Consider the following 21,084-nt stretch of genomic DNA (forward strand, 5'->3'; position numbering starts at 1 on the left):
TCTAGACAATTTATAATATACTCCCCCCCCCCCCCCCCCCCCCCATCAAGTTCAACAAATTTAGAGAACCAATCTCTAATAGGGCCCCCCCCCCCAAACTTAAATTAAATATTGTCCCCAATGTTAAATTAAAAGAAAATGAGGAAGACTTCCCTGAATTGTTTGAATTGTCACTGACGGTCTGTGCTCCGACGTTGAATTTGATGGACGCTTCTTCTAGCTTTCACCCCTAAACTTGAGATTTTTCATGTTCTCCTCGTCAAAGTTGGTATGATTGTTCCGCGACGTCATGTCCCTGAAAAATCAAATTTAGATATTAAATACATGAAACAAGTGTTACTTAGCTCAAACATCAAATAACCAACTTGACTAGTTATAAACCTAAGGGAAGATAGGATATAGCTGATGAATTCCTAAATAGAAATTATAAAATAATTGAAACTATCCTATTAATCAAAAACAGAAAAGGAAATAAAAATAAAATAAAACGCTTGGGTTGCCTCCCAAGAAGCGTTTCTTTATAGTCATTAGCTTGACGTTGACAATTGCATCATGGAACTTTAAAGAAGGCTTTTGATGCCCTGTCAATTTTTCTTCTTTTGACTTTGCTCCACTCTTCTTTGTTTTTCCAGATCTCATCGTTGTCCTTTTCAATGTAATAGGATCATTTTAGGCCATCCGATTCAAACTTAACAATGTAGATTTCAACTTCTTCAAAACTTAATCACAAAATCAATTTCTCTACCATCAATAAATTCGAACGAATTTATGTTGCTTTTATCTTCATTGATTTCTACATCTTTGTTTGGTTCCTTTGTGATCAAGTTATCATTCGCTTCAGGCTCTTCTACGATCGTTGAAATTTTTTCGAATTGATCGATTGATCCACATTCAAGATCCACAAGCAACGAGGAATCTTTCTTTTTAACCCCTTCGAGTGGATTGCATTTCCACCTTTTCAATTCACTCCAGTAACTCCAATCTCCAATCGATATTTTGCTCTCTTCCAAATTGGCCAGTTTATTGTAGTACTTTGCAATCATCCTCTCATTCAACATAGGAGGACCTTTTCCCGTAAGTATGATGTCCTCATCCCAATCGTCAGGTGCATAATCTTCCAAAGGCATATAGTCTTCATCAGAGTTGTCAATCGCTTCTTGTCAACATCTTAAATAATGTATAAACCTTACAGCCTTTACTGTATGGGGGTTCATAGGTGTACGCCAACAGTACTCGGTGTAATGCATCTCCCAGCAAATCTGACAGAAGACATTTTCTACAACCACGTCATTTGTATTCATGTTGAGATTAGTTATTTCAATTGCTATGCTCTCTTGCCAATGTTAGAAACATGCATATATTATTGGGTAGTTCCTGGAAAGAATACCAAAAATGATCAGGGTGGATAGCCAAAATTAACAAAAAATCAAAAAAATAAATAAAAGAAATCTAAATTAAAATAGAAATTACTTGGTAATAATATTAGTAAAAATCAAATTAACAATCCCCGGCAACAGCGCCAAAAACTTGCCACATGTTTTATGCAACGTGAAATTATATCGCAAGTGTACAGTGTCAAGTTTTGTAATATAATACTGAAGTAAGAGTGTCGAACCCACAAGGATTGTAATTTTAATTTTTAATAAGTACTATAATTGTGTAATTACTACTTTATTCAGATGAACTGATGATTGAATGATTGTGTTAAACTAATGTAATGTGATTCGTTGTGACAAAGTTGATGAATGCAAATTATCAGTATGAGAAGGCCTGGGATTGATTTCACCTTACTCTCAATTATGATTTAACGATTTTCAATTATTCCATTTAATTTTCCCATATTTAAAAGCAAGAATCCTAATATATTCCTCTCCCCTCTCTCGAGTGCCAGCTAGAAAATAATCATAGATTCCAATTCCAATATTTCTATTCCGAATTGATAATCAAGAATTTATAAAAGTCCCGATTCTTTTATAAAGTAAGCTTCATAGATTTTACACTTTCTCTCGAAACCCATAAAATCTATGTTGTGTCAATCTTATGATCATGCCTAAATTCCCCTCTCTCGAGTGCCGGAATTGACTAGCATTTATTCAATCAATCATTAATCAAGTAATTGAAAGTATTAAAATCATGACACAATTAAATATGTGGAAAAATCAAAGAAATAATTATAAAATCATCAAACCATAATCTCGATTCAGTTACATCAAACCCCTAGATAATTTGTTTAGTTCATGATGTAATAAATGAAAATCATACAAATTATAATAAACAATATAAGGAAAAGGATAGAAAAAACTAATCTTTTGGGTAGATTTTCAATCTTCTTCCTTGATGTTGTTCCTCCTTCCTTTTGGTGTCTTCAATTTTTGGCTCCTTCAAATTGTGTGGTTTATAGTATCCTGAAATTATTGGACGAATTAAGGTTGAGTTGGGCCAAGAAAAGATTCTATAAATATAAAATCCCATTTTTTTGCACAGGCGGCGCCTCGACGCCCAAGATGGGCACTGCGGTGTCGCGTTCACTGTTGTTTTCAGCATCTTGGGCGCGCCATGGCGCCCACTTCGAGTGGAAAATGTAGTTTTCGCCTCTTTCAGTATTTTTGCCATAACTTCTTCATCCGATGTCCGATTGAGGTGATTCAAGATGCGTTGGAAAGGTAACTCAAAGGGCTATAACTTTTCTTCAAACATTGTTTTCCAATTCGCTCATTTGCTATATCAAAAATAGGTCTCAATATGAGAATCAAATTCTGGAGCATAACTTTTCGATTGTAAATTGATTGTGATCACATTTTGCCTAAATTTGATTCCTTTGACATCTTTCCTCATCCAATTGACTCCTAACACTCTCGGATCTTCATGGCAAGGTTCGATACAAGTTTGAATTATTTATATTTTATTCTCCGAACTTTGAATCTTTTACAATTTTGCCCATTCTCTCCAATTTTGCCAACTTTTGCTTAATTCCTCTAATTTCATCAATCTACATTACAGCATCAAAACACACATTAAAACGTTCTAAAACACTCTCAAGAGTAGCAAAATAACAAATTAGGTGAAATAAATATCATGAGTGTAGAGCACTCATCAATTGTCGATACAGGAACTTCTTTGGTCGATAGAGGAAGTTGTTTTGTAGATTTTGACACCTTCTTCAATTTCATTCGATCGTGGAGACAGGGGTTTATTATTCTATACGAAAGATTTCAGGTTTTTGATCGACAGATTTGAGAGTTTTATCTCGGCAAAGAAAAGAGAAGAGCTTCTTCGAGAGAGAGCAAAGGTTTGTGGGGGCGAGTTTGGGTTTGCTTCCATGACCACGTATTTTTGTGATTATATTTGGGTTACATGTATTTGGGCTATATGTATTCTGCTGTGAATAAATCCAATATGGCAAAAGTGAGAAACGGGATTTTGAACAGTAAATATCTAGACAAGTGTATATATATATGATTTTCTGAGCACCGATACTTAACTTATGTTAAGCACAGATGACATTGCGCATTATATAATTGGTGAATCATAATATACATGAGATTTACCATTAACTTATTCATCAATTAAATGGTGTGTCATGTCACTAGTGCTTAACATAAGTTAAACACATGTTAAGCACTAGTGTTTAAGAGATCATTTCCGTATATATATAATTTTTTTTCAAAAATATCCAAATCGAGGCAATTTAACGTTATGTTACATGTAAATTATGATTATTATAAGGGTGTTTATAACATACATGTGAAATTTTATGATTGAAGGGTTGTTTACATGTCCAATCATGAAATTTCACCTGTATATTATAAACACCTTTATAAATACAATAATGTACATGTAGAATTATCAATACAAACCCTTGTAGCCACCACAAAAACCAGCTCACTTGAAATACGCTTATCACCCCACGCCACCTTGCTCCTCGCTCGCTCTAATTCCGCGCTCTCTTTCTATCATAAATGCTCCGTCTCGTCAAAGATCACCCGCTTTCACTCCGATCCCTTTCACTCTCAGAAAAATTCGACACCCATTTAGAAAAAAAAAATATAGGAACAAGCACGTGTATGGGAAGAACCAAATTTATTCTTGCTGTTTAAATTTTGTCTTGAAAGTTTTTATATCTCGTTAATAAGATTAACTGGGGTATGCATAAAAGACTGGATTTTTATTATTCTTGGGGACATTTTAGTGTATTTTTTGCTAGTTCAAGTTACAGGTTGTAATTTTTTCTGAGGTTTACGAGATGGGTTTTTACGAATTAGTTTAAGTTTTTCTTGCTTCTTTTTATGACGGTCGGATATATACATATATAGTGTATGTAAAATGGTTACAGATAGTTACTCGAATATGATATCGGAAATGGGAATTCGATCGACCGGTAGGGGGAGCAGCAACAATTACAGCGAAGAGCTGGCCACGTTGCTGAGGGAGAATTCAGCTCAGCTAGACTCAAGTAATCAAGAGCTCAGCCTTCTACGCAGCGGTTCTGCTCCACCCACAGTGGAGGGATCCTTAAGCACGGGCCTATTTAGCATCGGTGGCGGTTTGGAGGAGGAGCTGAGGTCTGATCCATCCTACATTTCGTACTACTACCAGAATGCAAAACTGAACCCACGCCTCCCACACCCGTTGTTATCCAAAGAGGACTGGCAATTTGCTCAGCGTTTGCAGGGTGCAGTTGGGGAAGGAGGGGGCTCCGAGGTTTGGGATAGGAGGAGAGTGAGTAGGGATGGCTTTGGTGGAGGGGAATCACTCTTCTCCATGCAGCCAGAGCTTGGAGTAGGAAAAGGTGAAAGTAAATTGGAGGTGGCACAACAAAAGGATTGTAGTGGTGATGGATTGATTGGTTTCCCGGGATTGGGATTAGTGAGTAAGCAGAAGAGAATTGGAGGAATCATTCAGGTGAAAAAAATTAAAAATTTCGTTTCTTTTACAGCATTGGTTGTGCCATCCCTTTTTTGTTGAAGGTTAATAATATCTTGTGCTTGTTATTGGACGCATGTTACTGGATTTATGCTTTTTAGGCTGGACATTATTCGTGCAACTACATTTCAATCACTGGAGACTATATGGTGATAGTTTCAAAAATGCAACCATTTATGTTATGCGCATAAATATTTTTCAGATCATTGAGCAGAAAAAATGTAAATTTTTGTCATAAACTCAATTGTTAATATTCTCTGTTGTTTCTTCAAGTTTAATATATTTGCCATGAGTTTTGCAGTTTTCACATTAATAAGTAATTCTTATCTATTGTTAATGAAATTGTCAGTATCTTTATCACTGTTAGCATGCTAATAAAAATGTCATGCCGCTTTTATATCAAAGGTGCTGAGAAGGTGCTTTCAAAAATGCTCTTAATGTGGTGTCACTTATTGGTCGAGTGAAAGTGGGGTCTCTCGAAGCAGGCAATGAATTGAACTAAAACAATTTTTATCCCAATAGCAATAGCTTTGCAAGCAAGAGATATTTTATCCCTCGTGTTTGCTTGGCAGTTTAGGAGAGGAAGTGAAGTCTAAAAAACCTTTGTTCAGTAAAGTGATAATATTTTTACTTGCAGACTCTTCGGTGCATTGAATGCTATCTTTTGGATTAAGGGGCCAATATTATGCTTTTGGGTTTGATTAGATAGGGTCAATTAAGGTTGCATAAACTGATATTGAACATTTAAAAAAGTAACAAGTCTACGTGCTTTTGTTAGTAAACACATGAAAATATTTATCCCTTCACAGCAATCAAACAACAAAGTATGTATGCACATTATCATATTAAATGCCATTAAAGGTATTTTCTGGACAAGGAATAGAAAGTTTATGAATGTGAAAGTCTTTTCTAGAAAGGTTCTTCAAGATTCTAATACTAATATTCATCCATGATTTCATAAGGGGCTACCTTCATGCTGACTAGATGTATTAATTCAAAGAATAAAAAATTTCTATCTGAAGTTATGATCTTAACAAAAAATAATATTGCATGTAATTTGATTTTGTTGTGGTCGAATCTCCTGTGTTTTTTATTTTAAAATTGTGATAGGTTTTGTGAGCTGTTCGTTTGTACTCAAATTCATAAAACTTTTGTGTCATCTCTTCTGATTTTGGTTCTTGAATTAAGACTCTGATAATGATGCAGGATGATACGAGTAATACATTATCTGTTTGTAGACCTCCATCTTGCCCTGCCAGCCATGCATTTGAAAACGATGAATCTTCTGAATCACATGCTGCCAATCATCATGAGATAGAATCATTGGATGCATTTTATTCTGGCAAAAATGATAAATCACTGCAAAGCATTAAACCATTAGCTCCTCATACGTATGCCTCTTCTTTAGCTACTTCTTTGTCAAGAACTGCTACTTCTGACCCTCAACTTATTGCTAGAGCTCCTATTCTTCCCATCCCTCCCGTTGAAGGTGAAATGATGAGCTCAGTGGATAAGACAAATGTGAATATTTCTATGTCATGTGATGTTTTTTCACCTAATATTAGCCACTCTGCCGATTTAGTTACTGCTTTGTCTGGAATTAGTCTGTCCGCGAGTAGCATGGTGGATGAAGGGAAGCATCCAACCTCTCAGATTCATCATGAGATTGATGCTCGTCAGACCCTGTTCCATTCGCGAAGTGATCGATCTGCAATCAAGAACAGTCCGTACTTGAATATGTCTGAAATGATGCAATATTATAATCTAGCTATATCCTCAGAAAATTTATTATCAAAAGGGTCATCTATGCCTACTCTGAATAGTGGAGGAAGTCCATCATCTCAGTATCTTAGTAATGGTCTGAATTCATCTTTATCAAACAATAGCTCTTGTGGTTTTTCTATAAATCCTTCATCACCATCCATGTTGGGAAATCAGCTTGGTGGTGGTAACTTTCCATATTTGGTTGAGAACATTACTACTGGTACTGTGATTGGCTCTGCAATCAACTCTAGAGCAATGGAAGGAGGCTTGAGTTTAGGACCTAATTTATATGCTACTGCAGAATCTGGGTAGACTTGGAAATCATAGTGCAGAACATGCTTTACATATGGCACTGATTGACCTGTCATATCTTCAGTACTTGAGATCACATATGGAGTTGCTTGGGTTGCAGAAACCTTACCTTGAAGCTTTAATTCAGAAGTCGCAATACGACCTTGCTTTCGGCAAAACCGGTAATCTGAATCATGGTTTCTATGGAAACGCTGAATTTGCTCATGGTATGTCATATCCTGGAAGCCCAATAGGGGACCCAGTTATCTGTAATCTCTCTTTCAGATCTAGTAATCCTGTCAGGCATGGGGAACATGTCGTGCATTTTCCTGCAGGGTTGAGGAATGTACCTGACATTTTTATGGGGGGTAATTTAGAGGAAAGTTTTGCATCTTCTTTGTTGTATGAGTTCAAGAGCAATAAAACTAATTGTTTCGAGCTTGCAGAGATTGCTGGTCATGTTGTTGAGTTCAGGTATATATTTCAGAAGAGGACTTCTAAATTTGTTTGACCCCCTTCTAAAACCTTACAAGTTATTGAAAACCTTTACTTTGCAGTGCAGATCATTATGGAAGTCGGTTTATCCAACAAAAGCTTGAAATTGCCAGTGTACAAGAGAAGAACATGGTCTTCCATGAAATTATGCCCCATGGACTTTCCCTGATGACAGATGTGTTCGGTAACTATGTAATCCAGAAGGTATGGAATTTCAAAATCTGATGTCTGACGTTTTATACATATTTTTGGGATATTCATGTGTTATGAAGTATCTATGTAAATTAATTGGCATGAACATAAGAGGTCATCATATTTTCTGGTTCTTATTCTTTTTTCAGTTTTTTGAGCATCGAAGCGCATCACAGATTAGACAATTAGCTGAGCAGCTAACTGGGCATGTCCTAAACCTTAGCCTCCAAATGTATGGTTGCCGAGTAATCCAAAAGGTAATTTAGATCTTGCACCTAACCTATGATGTCTATGGGACCTGACGTGTTTTTTAAATCTTAAAAATTCAATAACTATTCTCTGTTTTGTACACTTTTCACATCTGTAGTCAATAATTTATATGCTGTGTTACATTTCTTAATTTTCCGGAAGTCCAGCTCTTTAATGGTTCTCGACATGGTGTCTGATGACATATGTTTCATGATTCTGGATAATATGTGTCTCCTGAAACATGTTAACTGCATCAATTCACAGGAGAATCATTTGTTAGTCCAATTGCCTGAAGAATGCTATCGATTATTTTTATCCTATAACCTTTCCTATTTGGTCCATTTTTCTCAATACTTCACACTCATTTTTTTTTTTTTCATGGAGTTGTCCGAGTAGAGCCGTGAGAAAAAAAAAAGAGTACAAAAGGTGTAAGAATAGTTAGCATACAAGTATCACCATATCTGGACAATCATAAATATATCTGCTCTATAAAATTTTAGGTGGTTTGTCAATTTTGATAATTGGCCTTTTGGTCTTAAAGCAGGTTTTAATACTCACTTGTATTCTTGGTTGAGTCAGTATATTAATCAAGACTAAACTGTAGACTGTGAAATCGCTTCTTTTAGCATGCAAAAAATGTAATCGTATACGAAGATGATACAGAGTCCTTGATGCTTGATAACTTTGGCTTGACTCATCTTTTGATTATCCAGGCAATAGAAGTTATCGAGTTGGACCAGCAGAGTAGAATTGTTGCAGAGGTTGATGGTCATGTTATGTGCTGTGCACGCGATCAGAATGGGAATCACGTCATACAAAAATGTATTGAATGTGTTCCGGAAAGTGTCATTGAGTTTATTGTTACAACATTTTACCATCAAATTGTGACAATGTCCACTCATCCATATGGCTGTCGTGTGGTACAGGTAAAGAAACTAGCTGCATTTATGTACTATTTACGTGTTTGTTGCACACTAGTGAACAGGATTATACAATAACATGGTCAAAAATTTAACTTCCGTGTCCTTAATACTTTCTAGTCCATTTACCAAACAAGTGATATATATTTTTTTATAACTTGGAATACCAATGGAAAGATTGCGACATTATAACTTGGTCTTCAATTTTTAGAGAGTCCTGGAGCACTTCCACGATCCCCAAACCCAGAGCATGGTGATGGACGAGATTTTGCAATCTGTTTGCATGTTAGCAGAAGATCAGCATGGAAACTATGTTATTCAGGTGTGCAAGATCTTCTGGAAGCTTGTATCATGAAATATATTTCTTAGAAGTGTGAAGGATAGGGGACAACATAGGTTTAAATAATTCAGTTGTCTTTTGATATCATCTTCGTACATGGCATTCTTGTTATCCATATTGGAGCCCTTCATATTTCTTGATTTGTTGTATTTTGTTAACCAAGTCATTTGATTCTGCCATATGTTGTAACAGCACGTACTGGAGCACGGAAAACCACAGGAGCGTTCAGCTATAATTAATCAATTAATTGGGAAGATTGCTGCAATGAGCCAGCAGAAGTTCGCGTCCAATGTCATAGAGAAATGCTTATCATTTGGAACTCTGGGAGAACGTCAGACTTTGGTAAATGAGATTCTTGGCTCCACTGACAAAAATGAGCCGCTTCAGGTTTGTAATATATTTAGAAAATGTAATGATAAAACCTAGCATATGTCCAGGTTGATTTGGATTCTTATTTTATCCTGAACTTAATTAATTTCTCCCCTTTATTTTTCATGCTTTTATCAATCCAACTAATACTCTGAATGTCCTTTAGCTTCACCTTCTAATTGGTTGCATATGTTTTGTTTTTTACTATATATGTGATATTCGAAATTTTGTCCACCTTCAATGTAGTGGTGGTGTCGAGCAGTAAAATTGATTGCAAATAAAAGATATTCCATCTGAGTTGTTGTTGTTGTTATTATATTTTTTTCTTGTGGTTGGGGTGGGTGGGGGTGATTACTGGAGGGGTGAGGAGGAGGGCATATTGGAGAGGAACATTCAACTACTTTATTGTGATATCTTTAACCACTAAATCACAGTTATAACATGGACATAAAAGCCATTCAATCCAGTTGTAAAAACAAATTGGTGTATTTTTTAAATAAACTCTGAGAGGGGGCGTATTCTTTTTGGAATCAGGTAATGATGAAAGATCAGTTTGCGAACTATGTTGTACAAAAGATGCTGGAGACTTGTGATGATCAGCAACTTGAGCTGATTCTTAACCGAATAAGGGTTCATTTAAGTGCTCTCAAGAAGTATACGTATGGAAAGCATATTGTTGCGTGTGTAGAGAAACTTGTTGCTACTGGAGGTATCCTTCTTCTCTTGCTGCAATTATTTTGAATTCTTTTGTGCCCTGCTAATACACTCGAAGAATCATCCCTCATTATACTAACTTCTGCTGGAATTGATTGTTCTTGCTGTATTTTTTAATTTTCATCATTAAATTTTGAATTATCATTCAGCTCATAGGGTTGATCAATTTGTAACGTTAAGCCGGGAAGCGAAGTTGATACTTTTGACCTTTGGTTTTACTAATAAAACGAAATCTGATGTTGCACTTGCATTATGGGATTCCAACTCCCAGTGTCACCGTTTCTTCAGAAAACAGGCCAAACTACCCTTTCTTACTCGGGGGATCACATTTTTTTTTTAATCGGTAAATGTGAAATTCCATAAATCAAAATTAATTTACAAGTACATCGGACATACCCGGGAAATCAAAGGCAAGTAACCAATACATGTACACCGGGCATACCTGGGAGAAAACAAATCAAAACAAATGATCATCTTGCAAGAGTAAACTTCTGGAGCTAGTTTCATGTGTTGAACGTGTTGGGAAATAGGTCATCCGCTCGGCTAGTTTCATAATCTCGTGCAGTTCTTTGAGAAAGCCTATCTCCATCACTCTCAGTATTTCTGTCGAATACTCTTTGAAGTGTTACCCTGTTAAGGTAAACATAGAAGAAAATGATACTACTTTTCTGAAACAAATTATAAGACTGGAGAAAATCTGTGATTATTTCAAGATTATATTAGGCTACAACAGGTGTGGTATTGTTGACAACAGTCTGAATCTAGATGCTAGTGATGCAATACCGGATGAAAGGGATTTTGACTTTCTTTTTGTTTCCTTTTATGGTGAAGATTTTAACCTTGTAATGAGCCATAACCCAAATTTCACCTCAACAATGATCATTTTTCTCATGAAATTTCCAGAGTTGCATCAGTATCACATACTAGAAACCTGGAATTGATGTGGGTGGGCCAGTACTTCATATTCTTGATGAAAGATGGCCCCGTCATCAACGCTAACATGTTCCAATCAAGTTTCTGCTCGTTCAAGACTACGAAAGCTTGTCCGCATCCATGAAGATCATTTGCTGCTGATGTAGTCACTTTTGGCAACCTCCCGAGGTGATTTTCTCAGGGGCTCATTGGGTCTTGCTCATCACATATTAGGGGCACATAGTCCTCGGGGGTGACATAGTCCTCCGGGTAATACACCTGAGGAGTGGCGACTTACATCATCGTGATATGGTCGGTGGTGTCCTCGAGCATAAGTCCTCGAGCATTCTTTTGATATACTGGGTTCATAAGTCCTCGAGCTATTCCCTTCATACTGAACCCCCCATTTGTCTAGCCCATAAGAAGTCTTACCTTCTACGAACTCTAATATAACTCAAACACCTTAACCCAGGACTCCTATGTCCACAAGAATTCTATGTCAACAATAGCATCATTGGTCATGCAATTATATTATAAATAAAATACTCTTCTCAAGTAGGACTCTATTAGATAAAAACATCCAACTAATTCAATCCTACTAGGAATACACTACTTACCTCTATAAATACATGACCCAAGTCCATTATTCAGGTACGCTTTTACATACAATTTCAGTGTACATCCTCATATAAATTCCATGTCTGACTTAAGTATCGGAGGGGTGACGAGAACACACCTCGTTGCCTTTATTTCAGGTACTGGAAGACTACGATCTTGCTCATCCAAAGTCCTCAAACTCGGAAAATCAACATGTACGATTTTTGGTAGCATCATTGGCGCCGTCTGTGGGAAACGCTACCAAAAGCCATGGTGAACACACGTTCAGGTCTTCCTCCAGCAAGCTCATCCGTTCCGGATCCTCCCCCTCCTCCTGAAGGTCATCATGTCCCTCAAGAAGAATTATCAGAGATGCCAGCACCTCTCCCGACGGTCGTTACAACCGAAGCCTTTGAAGAGCTCCGTCAGCAGGTGGCCACACTCACGCAACTATTGAGTCAAAGAAATTCACATTCGTCACCAGCGCAGGCAGAGCATAGTGGTTTTATGGCTGATGCTCGAGCCCGACCACCAAACCTTGCAACTGGCAGAGTGGGAACCTCGGGAATTCGCAATATGGCCTCGGGCTCGAGATCGGTCGCCATGGATTCCAGTGAGATTGCCCGAATCATTCAAGAAAGAATTACAGCTGGCCTACATAGGAATGCTCGGGGGCCAACGGGTTTTATCCCTAACACCCCGTTCACTCCTGAGGTATTATCATTCCCCCTACCGGACAGATTTAAGTACCCCGTATAAAAGAATTTGATGGACCTACCGACCCTATCAACCATCTCAATATCTATACCGACGTCATGAACTTGCAAGTTGCCCCAGACCAGGGGATGTCCAAAGCTTTTCCTCAAACATTGACCCACGCAGCCAGGGATTGGTTCTCAACCTTAAGAGTCCAATTCCATAGCCTCTTTCTCAGAGCTAGCTGATAAGTTCTCTGCCTTCTTTGCCAGTAGTAAGCGCATTAGAAAAACAGCGGCTTCCGTCATGCAACTTCGTCAAGGGCAGAATGAAACCCTATGTGACTTCATGAAGAGGTTTAATAAAGAAAGACTTCAGATCCCCGATCTTCATATCATAGCAGCAGTTTTTGCCCTCACTGATGCTATAAGATGTGAAGCATTCAAGATGAGTTTGTCAAAAACTCCCCCAAAGTCAGTGACCGAGCTTCTGACCCGAGGAGAGAAATTCATTAATATGGAAGAAACATTGAATCCAAGGAGAGTTGGTCCGACTTATGGTGGGGTCGAGCATAAGAGGCAGCTTGAGCTGTATCTACAGCAAGACCTTGCCAGAGGAAAGCAGAAGCAAGGCACACCACCAACACTTACACATTTGAACACATCTAGGTCGAACATATTGATGGAAATCAAAGATATGAAGGAGTTCAAGTGGCCACCGAGGTTGAGGTCTCCCCCTGAGACCAGGGACAAGAATAAGTACTATGACTACCATTGTGACCATGGGCATACTACATAGGATTGCATTACATTGCAACGTGAGATTGAAGCTTTGATAAAAAGAGGATTCCTAAAGGAGCATATCAGGCATGACAAGCGTCCCAAGAATGATCGCAACAATGGGAAGACAACAGAATCTGAGGGAGGTAACCAACCAACAACAGGTACCATCAACCTTATAATTGGGGGGATTGCCTCGGGAGAAGATTCAAATAGTGGGTGCAAACAATATGCCCGACGACACAGTTCCATACAAATGACAGCTCCCAACGACATGAAAGATATCACATTTGGATCGAAGGACTCAGAAGACATATCATACCCCCATGACGATGCCTTAGTCATATTTGCCATCATCGCCAACTTTGAAGTAAGGAGGGTCTTGGTTGACAATGGAAGTGCGGCCAATGTGCTATCCCAAGAGGCCTTCATGAAGATGGGTATTTCTGTTAACCAGTTCAAGACAGTCAAAACACCGCTCCAGGGATTTGAGGGTGGAACAATCATCCCGGAAGGAATCGTTGATCTTTCCCTAACATTGGGCTCAAGGCAAAAGCAGGTGACAGAAGTCACTCCCTTCTATGTAGTCCATGCTTCGATGGCCTACAATGCCATCATCGGGAGACCACTGCTCAATAAAATCAGGGTCATTATATCTACCTTTCATCTTGTTATGAAGTTTCCAATAAGTGACGGTACAGGGATCGTGCGTGGTGATTAGAAAGCAGCAAGGCAATGCTATGTTACTTGTGTTCAGGGAATGAGCACTGATGTCATGCAAGTATCGACCCCTGAGCTCGAGCTCGAGAACCAGTAAAAAATTGTCCCTGAAGAAGAACTGATAGAGGTTGGGGTCGAGCATAGCGAAGATTGATGATCGCTTAGGATTTATTTTTATTTTTATTTTTGTTTCCATTTTGGCTTGTTTAGTTTAGTTTACTTGGGTTTGCATGCCCTATGCTTTTTTAGTTAGTTTACCTTTATTTGGGCTAGTACGCTCTATGCATTTTCTTATTTACTTAGATAGTTATTTTGACAAGACCTATGAACTTATTTTGTCTCTAGAAGGTAGAAAAGTTTATATAAAGAGAGTTGGAACCACACGACACATGTTTTCTTCCAGTAGGAATACGCTGAAAAAGACTTGTTGCGAGCAGGCATCAAAAAAGACCTGTCATGCGCAGGCACCGAAGCTTGCCTCGCGCAAGCATCAAAAGCTTTGTCACGTGCAGGCACTATCAAAAGATCTGCCACGAGTAGGCACGAAAGAAGACCTGCCACAAGCATGCACCAAAAAAGACCTGTCATGCAGAGGCACAAAAGCCTTGTCTCGCGCAAGTATCAAAAGCCCTGTCATGCGCAGGCACCATCAAAAGACCTGCCACGAGTAGGCACCAAAAAAGACCTGTCACGAGTAGGCATCAAACAATCCCTGTCATGCGCAAGTACCAAAGCCCTGTCACGAGCAGGCACCATTAAAAGCCCTGTCATGAGCAGGTACCAAAGCCTTGTTCTTCGCAAACACTCAAAGCCTTACCCCGAGCAAGTACTTCAAGCCTTATCCCGCACAGGTACTCTAAGCCTTGCCACGGGTAAGCACATCCAAGTCCCGCACATCAAGTGAAAAACCCGACCACGGTCTATCTCGAGCTTGTGAGGCTCAACCTATTCTCAAATCCATGGGAATAAAGCTCCTAATATCATTTCATGTTGGGCTCGGGGGCTTGTCCTCGAGCTGACCTTATCAAATCCCAGCCACAACGACTCGGGATATTATTTTTAAAATGGGCTCGGGCTATGTCCTCGAGCTCAATTCACTGTCAAAATCCCAACCACAAGGGCTCGGGATATTATTTCACATTGGGCTCGGGGCCTGTCCTCGAGCTCAATTCATTATCAAAATCCCAACCAAAAGGCTCGGGATATTATTTTTAAATTGGGCTCGGCTATATCCTTGAGCTCAATTTAATGTCAAAATCCCAACCACAAGGGCTCGGGATATTATTTTTAAATGGGGCTCAGCTATGTCCTCGAGATCAATTCAATGTGAAAATCCCAGCCACAAAGCTCGGGATATTATTTTTAAATTGGGCTCGGCTACGTCCTCGAGCTCAATTCAATGTCCAAATCCCAGCCACAAGGGCTCGGGATATTATTTCACTTTGGGCTCAAGGTCCGTCCTCGAGCTCAATGCATTATCAAATCCCAGCCACAAGGGCTCGGGATAATTATCACACATTAAGCTCGGGCTATGTCTCCTGTATGAACTATTGTTTATTCGTCGAGCTCATTCTTTTCAGAATTTTAACGAAGTTTCAGCTCTAGCCCATCTTTTCAAATTTTAAATAAAGTAGGGATCCATCCCTTACCTTAAAATATGTTTGAGGTCGAGCTCTCCTCTTTCAAAATTTTTGACGAGGTCATGGTCTAAACTTCTCAAAATTTTTTAATGAGCTTGAGGTCGAGCTCCTTCCTTTAAAATTTTTAAACAAGGTCTGTGCATAATTTTCTTTTAAAATTTTGACAATATTGGGGTCGAGCTCGCTCGTTCCCTTCAAATTTTTAATAAGGCAGGGATCGAGAGTGCCTATCAACTTGTCATGAGCTTGACAATCTCTAGGCATGAGCATGACCACTCCTTGGCATGAGCTTCCTGACCTCTAAGCTTTGACATGCCTATACCTTGGCATGAGCACGCCCTTATCTTGGCATGAGCATACCCATCACCCGACATGCTTGTGCATCTCATTCCAGAAACTTGCATATCGCGCAAGCCTCTGACATGGATGTACGGGGGCCAGTGATGTAGTCACTTTTGGCAACCTCCCAAGGTGATTTTCCCATGGACTCACTGGGTCTTGCTCATCACATATTAGGGGCACATAGTTCTCGGGGTAATACACCCGAGGAGTGGCGACTTGCATCATCGTGATTTGGTCGGTGGTGTCCTCGGGCATAAGTCCTCGAGCATCCTTTTGATATACTGGGTTCATAAGTCCTTGAGCTATTTCCTTCATACTGAACTCCCCTTTTGTCTAGCTCATAAGAAGTCTTACCTTCTACAAACTCTAATATAACTCAAACATCTCAACCCAGGACTCCTACGTCCACAAAAATTCTATGTCAACAATAGCATCATTGGTCATGCAATTATATTATAAATAAAATACTCTTCTCAAGTAGGACTCTATTGAATAAAAACATCCAACTAATTCAATCCTACTAGGAATACACTACTTACCTCTATAAATACATGACCCAAGTCCATTATTCAGATATGCTTTTACATACAATTTCAGTGTACATCCTCGTATAAATTCCCTGTCTGACTTAAGTATCGGAGGGGCGACAAAAACACACCTCGTTGCCTTTGTTTCAGGTATTGGAAGACTACGATCTTGCTCATCCAAAGTCCTCAAGCTCGAAAAATCAACAGGTACGATTTTTGGTAGCATCAGTTGCCATTGCGAACTTCTTTTTCTCACATAAAGGGAGCTCGCATAATTGAGCCCATACACCAACAAACTAAGCATTGTTCAAGATAAATTTAATGTCGGCTACATGCATCCTTTTAGCCACCTCTTTGAGTTCATTTATCGAAAGTTAAATATTTATCGTTTTTGCACTGTTACTTGAAAGAAACCCCACTCCTTCCAAGGAATATCGAGCTTCCATAACCTAATGATTTATCCTCATGGAGTCTCAGATCCTCAAGCTCAGTTCCCATTATAGTGCTTAGGGGTGTTAAAATGTTGTGGCCGACCCAGAGCACAACTCAAATTCACGTCTCTATGGTTGTCGGCCGCGGCTTTCCAAATTATAATGATCCTGTCATTTATCTTGCTTGGGATTATCCATCAGGTGTATTTGAAGTTGGGAATCTATTAGGTAATATCCCTTCAAGATACCCATCAGAAGCATTGGAATTTTCTGATTTTTGTTTCTAATTGGCTTGTTACATGGAAGTATCTTATTCATGTCGACATCACAAGCATCTCTATAAAACTATTTTAATGCTGATCATTGATCAACAACATTATTTACTATTTTAGTCACCATCGGGAGTTTGTGTTTACTTGCTAAGTCGACTTCTTAATTAGTTGTTTAAATACTAAAACATTCTTTGGAGTCTTGAGTAGGTCAGACGAATCACTGCCTCATTCTCCAACTCATTTGAATTCTTGAAAAACTTCGACCCTGACATCCCTCAACAAGAATATTTATATAATTGTATGTACTCAATTATATAGAAGCAACTGTCGAGAACTCGGGTTTTGTCTGAAACTTCTAGTAGTAGCAGCCTAATTTCCTTATAAACCTCAAGATCATCTCAAGTCCTCGACGTTAATTTTGGGCATAACTCCAAGTCTCAACTAGTGGCATTAGAGCCGTGCCCCAAGATCTAGCCATGTGGATTCACAAGAGGAATCTTTCATAGCTTTCGACAGCGTTGTGGCTTCAATCTTTCATAGCTTTCAAGTTCACATAACTTTCTAATGTGTATAACTCAATTCAAATTTTAGTGTTGCTATTGTAACTAAATGTTCTAATGTATGGATATGTAATCAACCTTTTTCCTTTATGACAAAACATTTCCCTAATACGTTAATTTCTTGCAGCACTTGAGCGGTCGTTGTCTTTTCATTCTTATAGTTCTGTCGGAAGTTTGTCTGTTACCACCTTAACCTTAAATTTTGCCGAAGTTGTTTTGATTTTTAATTTAGAACCTGTTGATAGAGGCCTTTAATCTTTCCTTTTGTCTATTTTGAACCTGTTGATAGAGGCCTTAAGTTTTCCTTTGTCTTTAAAGTTGTAGCTACACCAAGTCTGGTCTAATTTACTCTGGATCAATGAGGGACGATAGCGAGAAATGATGGATTGTCCAGCTTTGTGACAGGGTTTTGTAGCTAGCGCACCTGCGCTGCCAGGTGACTTCTATGTCTCTTTTCGGTGCCCAATAGTTTTGAGTGGTTTTATTCGAGCTTTGTCAATTTAAATTGATGTAATTCAACTCCAAATGGTAATTCCATTTGTACACTTGAGTTCATGTGAGATGGTTGAACGGCTAGAGTTTAAACTATAGCGTACATGTAGCAACTTTCAATTCCAAAAGACACATATAAAGTGTTGTAACTCTTGAGAATGTGTGATTCAATCTATAAATGGATTGAATGGTTTTTCGATCAAGATACATGAAATATAGTTATATTTTCTTTATACCATTTTCTACACTTTCTTGCATCCAAGACATCAACTTTTGTGCATTCATTTCCACTTTGTCCCGAATAGTAACTGAGACCATAGCACATTTTTGTTGAATTGAACACTCCCATTTTTGAATATTTTCAAAGAAGATTATTCTTTTTTACCAAATATATGTGGATATTGATGACTTCTACTTAGGGTTGGACAAAACTTTCAAACCTAATCAATTGAACTGACTTGAGCAGTTCTTCTTAAGTTAAGTTAAATACCCGAACAGGTATCTGAATCGAAAATCGATGGGTTCGATTAAGTTCGGTTCTCGGTTCTAGATGAAGAACCGAATAATAACCCTTTTTTCTAACTTTTTTTTTTTTTTTATCTTAAATAAGTCAAATTATTTTATTTTTTCCTAAATAATTTTGTTAACTAATTAGTTTAGTCTAAACCGAAAATATAATTTTTCTGTTTTTAATTTTTAGCCCAAGTCCAACTTAATCAAATCGATCTGAGTTTTATCTCAATCTCTTACTCTTCTGCAATGTCATTTCTAACATTATAGAGAGATCGAATTGGAAGCTCAGATGTGCCTTTCTTTATTATTGTGGGATCGCTATTTTCCTTTTCTTGTACAATAAGATATATGAAGAATCTAATAAAGAGGGTTGTAAAACATATTATGGGATTGGACTACGTTATTTTGTAAGAGTTAAAATTGAACACGTCATTAATTAAATTAATGTAGCGTTGTTGTAAATATTTTAAAAATTAATTATTGTACGGGACTTGAGAACTTAACTAAGTCAAACCGAACTAAATCCGAACGATTTCATAATTAAATTTGAACCTAATAATTTCACTTACTAAATTCCCGAAAATTTGGGTTCGAATCATGTCCAACCACACTTCCACCATGTCAAGGTAACATTTAGCCCATGATTGACATCCTTAAAAGTTTAAAAACATAGTTTTGTATAATATTTTTTGGAGAATGTGTGATTAAAAATAGGGAAAATTTTGGATTTACATGAAGAATATTTTATTATGTAAACTTATGGTTGAAGATGAGTATAAGAATAAATTAAATTATAGTAAAGGATGTCAAACAAGAGCTTATATCCCTTCTGTGTCCCATCGAGAAATAGAACCTACTATTCTAAGTCAAAAGGTAGAGAAACTCAACACTCGTTAAGTATTGTTTGTGCTTCATCATACTGCAGGGTACAAACTTGGAGTTTAGACTTCAAAAAAATCCACTGTATTTGGATTGTCGTCGTGGGTGCAAAACTCTCTCTCTCACTTTTAGAAGTAAAATTTTAGTTTGGAAAGATACAGGTAGATAAATGGGGCTAATAACCATAAACCTTGCCGAGGACAAACCTCCCATTCTCCTCTAAAACAAACAACTCACTTCTATGGCTAATTGCCCATTTTCTAGATCTTGAACCCCACTAACAAAACACGGGATAATGGAAGCACATTTCTGCTTAATCACCAGCTTAAAACACCTACAAACTGAAAAATGACTGCGGGAGAAAGCAAAATTCAGATTAGGCAACTAATTTGACTCTTGCTATTCATGTAGTAGTCCCTACCGGCTCACTCCTTACGCTTATATATTTTGCAAACGCTCGTATGAAAGGAAGAGTAGGAAAGATTTTAATTTCTTTTCTTGCTTAACACAGTTCAATATCGTATAAGAGTAGGCAAATGTCATGTGTTCAAGTCTCATCACCATCCCTTAAATGAGGTCTGTTGAAGACAAATAAAATAAATAATTTTATCCCTTCTCTGACCATTGAAATTTTTTTAAGAAAAAAACTAAGTGACAATTAGTTTGACAGCCCTCTAATAGGGGGCTGTCAACCGTTTGGTGTACACCTAGTATTTCTCTTTTTTTAAACAAGCTTAGATAATTTTGTTGGTACAGTTCAATACTACGCACAAAAACACGTGCCTTAAGTGTGGTTTTGAGCTTAACCTTGTTATGAACCATATTCCAATATTTCAAACTCAATAAATGTTCATTCTTTATGTGAAATCTCCATAGTTGTGTAAATTAGTAAATGTGTCCCTAGTAACAACTTAAATTTTTAGAAAATATGGCTCAAATGGTATCACAACATAAAAAAGTATCGAGCTCAAGTCTGTGATGTTCATTTATGAAAAATGTGCACCTAATAAGTCTTGAACTCAAGTCTATGCGCCGTTCATTTATGAAAAATGTGTACCTATCAATCCTTAAGTGAATCTGACTTGCACTTAAGGGGACGTTTGGAAGGCAAAAATAAATAAATAAATGTTTTCCCTTTCTAACAGCTTGCTCCTTTAGATGACTTGATTATGTATCAGAACTTCATATTTGAAACCTGGTATTTTGATTGGCCAATTCTTCATATACCTGTAGGAAAAAGAATCTGAGAAGCAAACCCACCTACAAATTAACCAAAACAATCAATTAGTGTAAGGATTTGCAAAGTAAAATGAAGAAAATCAAGACCAAAAATCTGAAAAATTAAGGAACGGTTTTCCCCTTTATAATTCGGCTCAGAAACTTGATCCACACCACAAATGTATTTCTAATTTGAAAGCCATTATCAGTCACACAGACAGATTCACAAAGAAAAGGCAAAGGAGGATT

At 37.8% G+C, this 21,084-nt stretch overlaps 1 pseudogene; it reads left to right on the forward strand.

The window, feature by feature from the left end:
• Positions 1 to 3,906: 3,906 nt before the first annotated feature.
• On the forward strand, positions 3,907 to 18,417 carry LOC111405971 (annotated as a pseudogene).
• Positions 18,418 to 21,084: the final 2,667 nt, after the last annotated feature.

Source organism: Olea europaea, chromosome 12, assembly GCF_002742605.1.
Source record: "Olea europaea var. sylvestris chromosome 12, O_europaea_v1, whole genome shotgun sequence".
Taxonomy (NCBI): Eukaryota; Viridiplantae; Streptophyta; class Magnoliopsida; order Lamiales; family Oleaceae; genus Olea; species Olea europaea.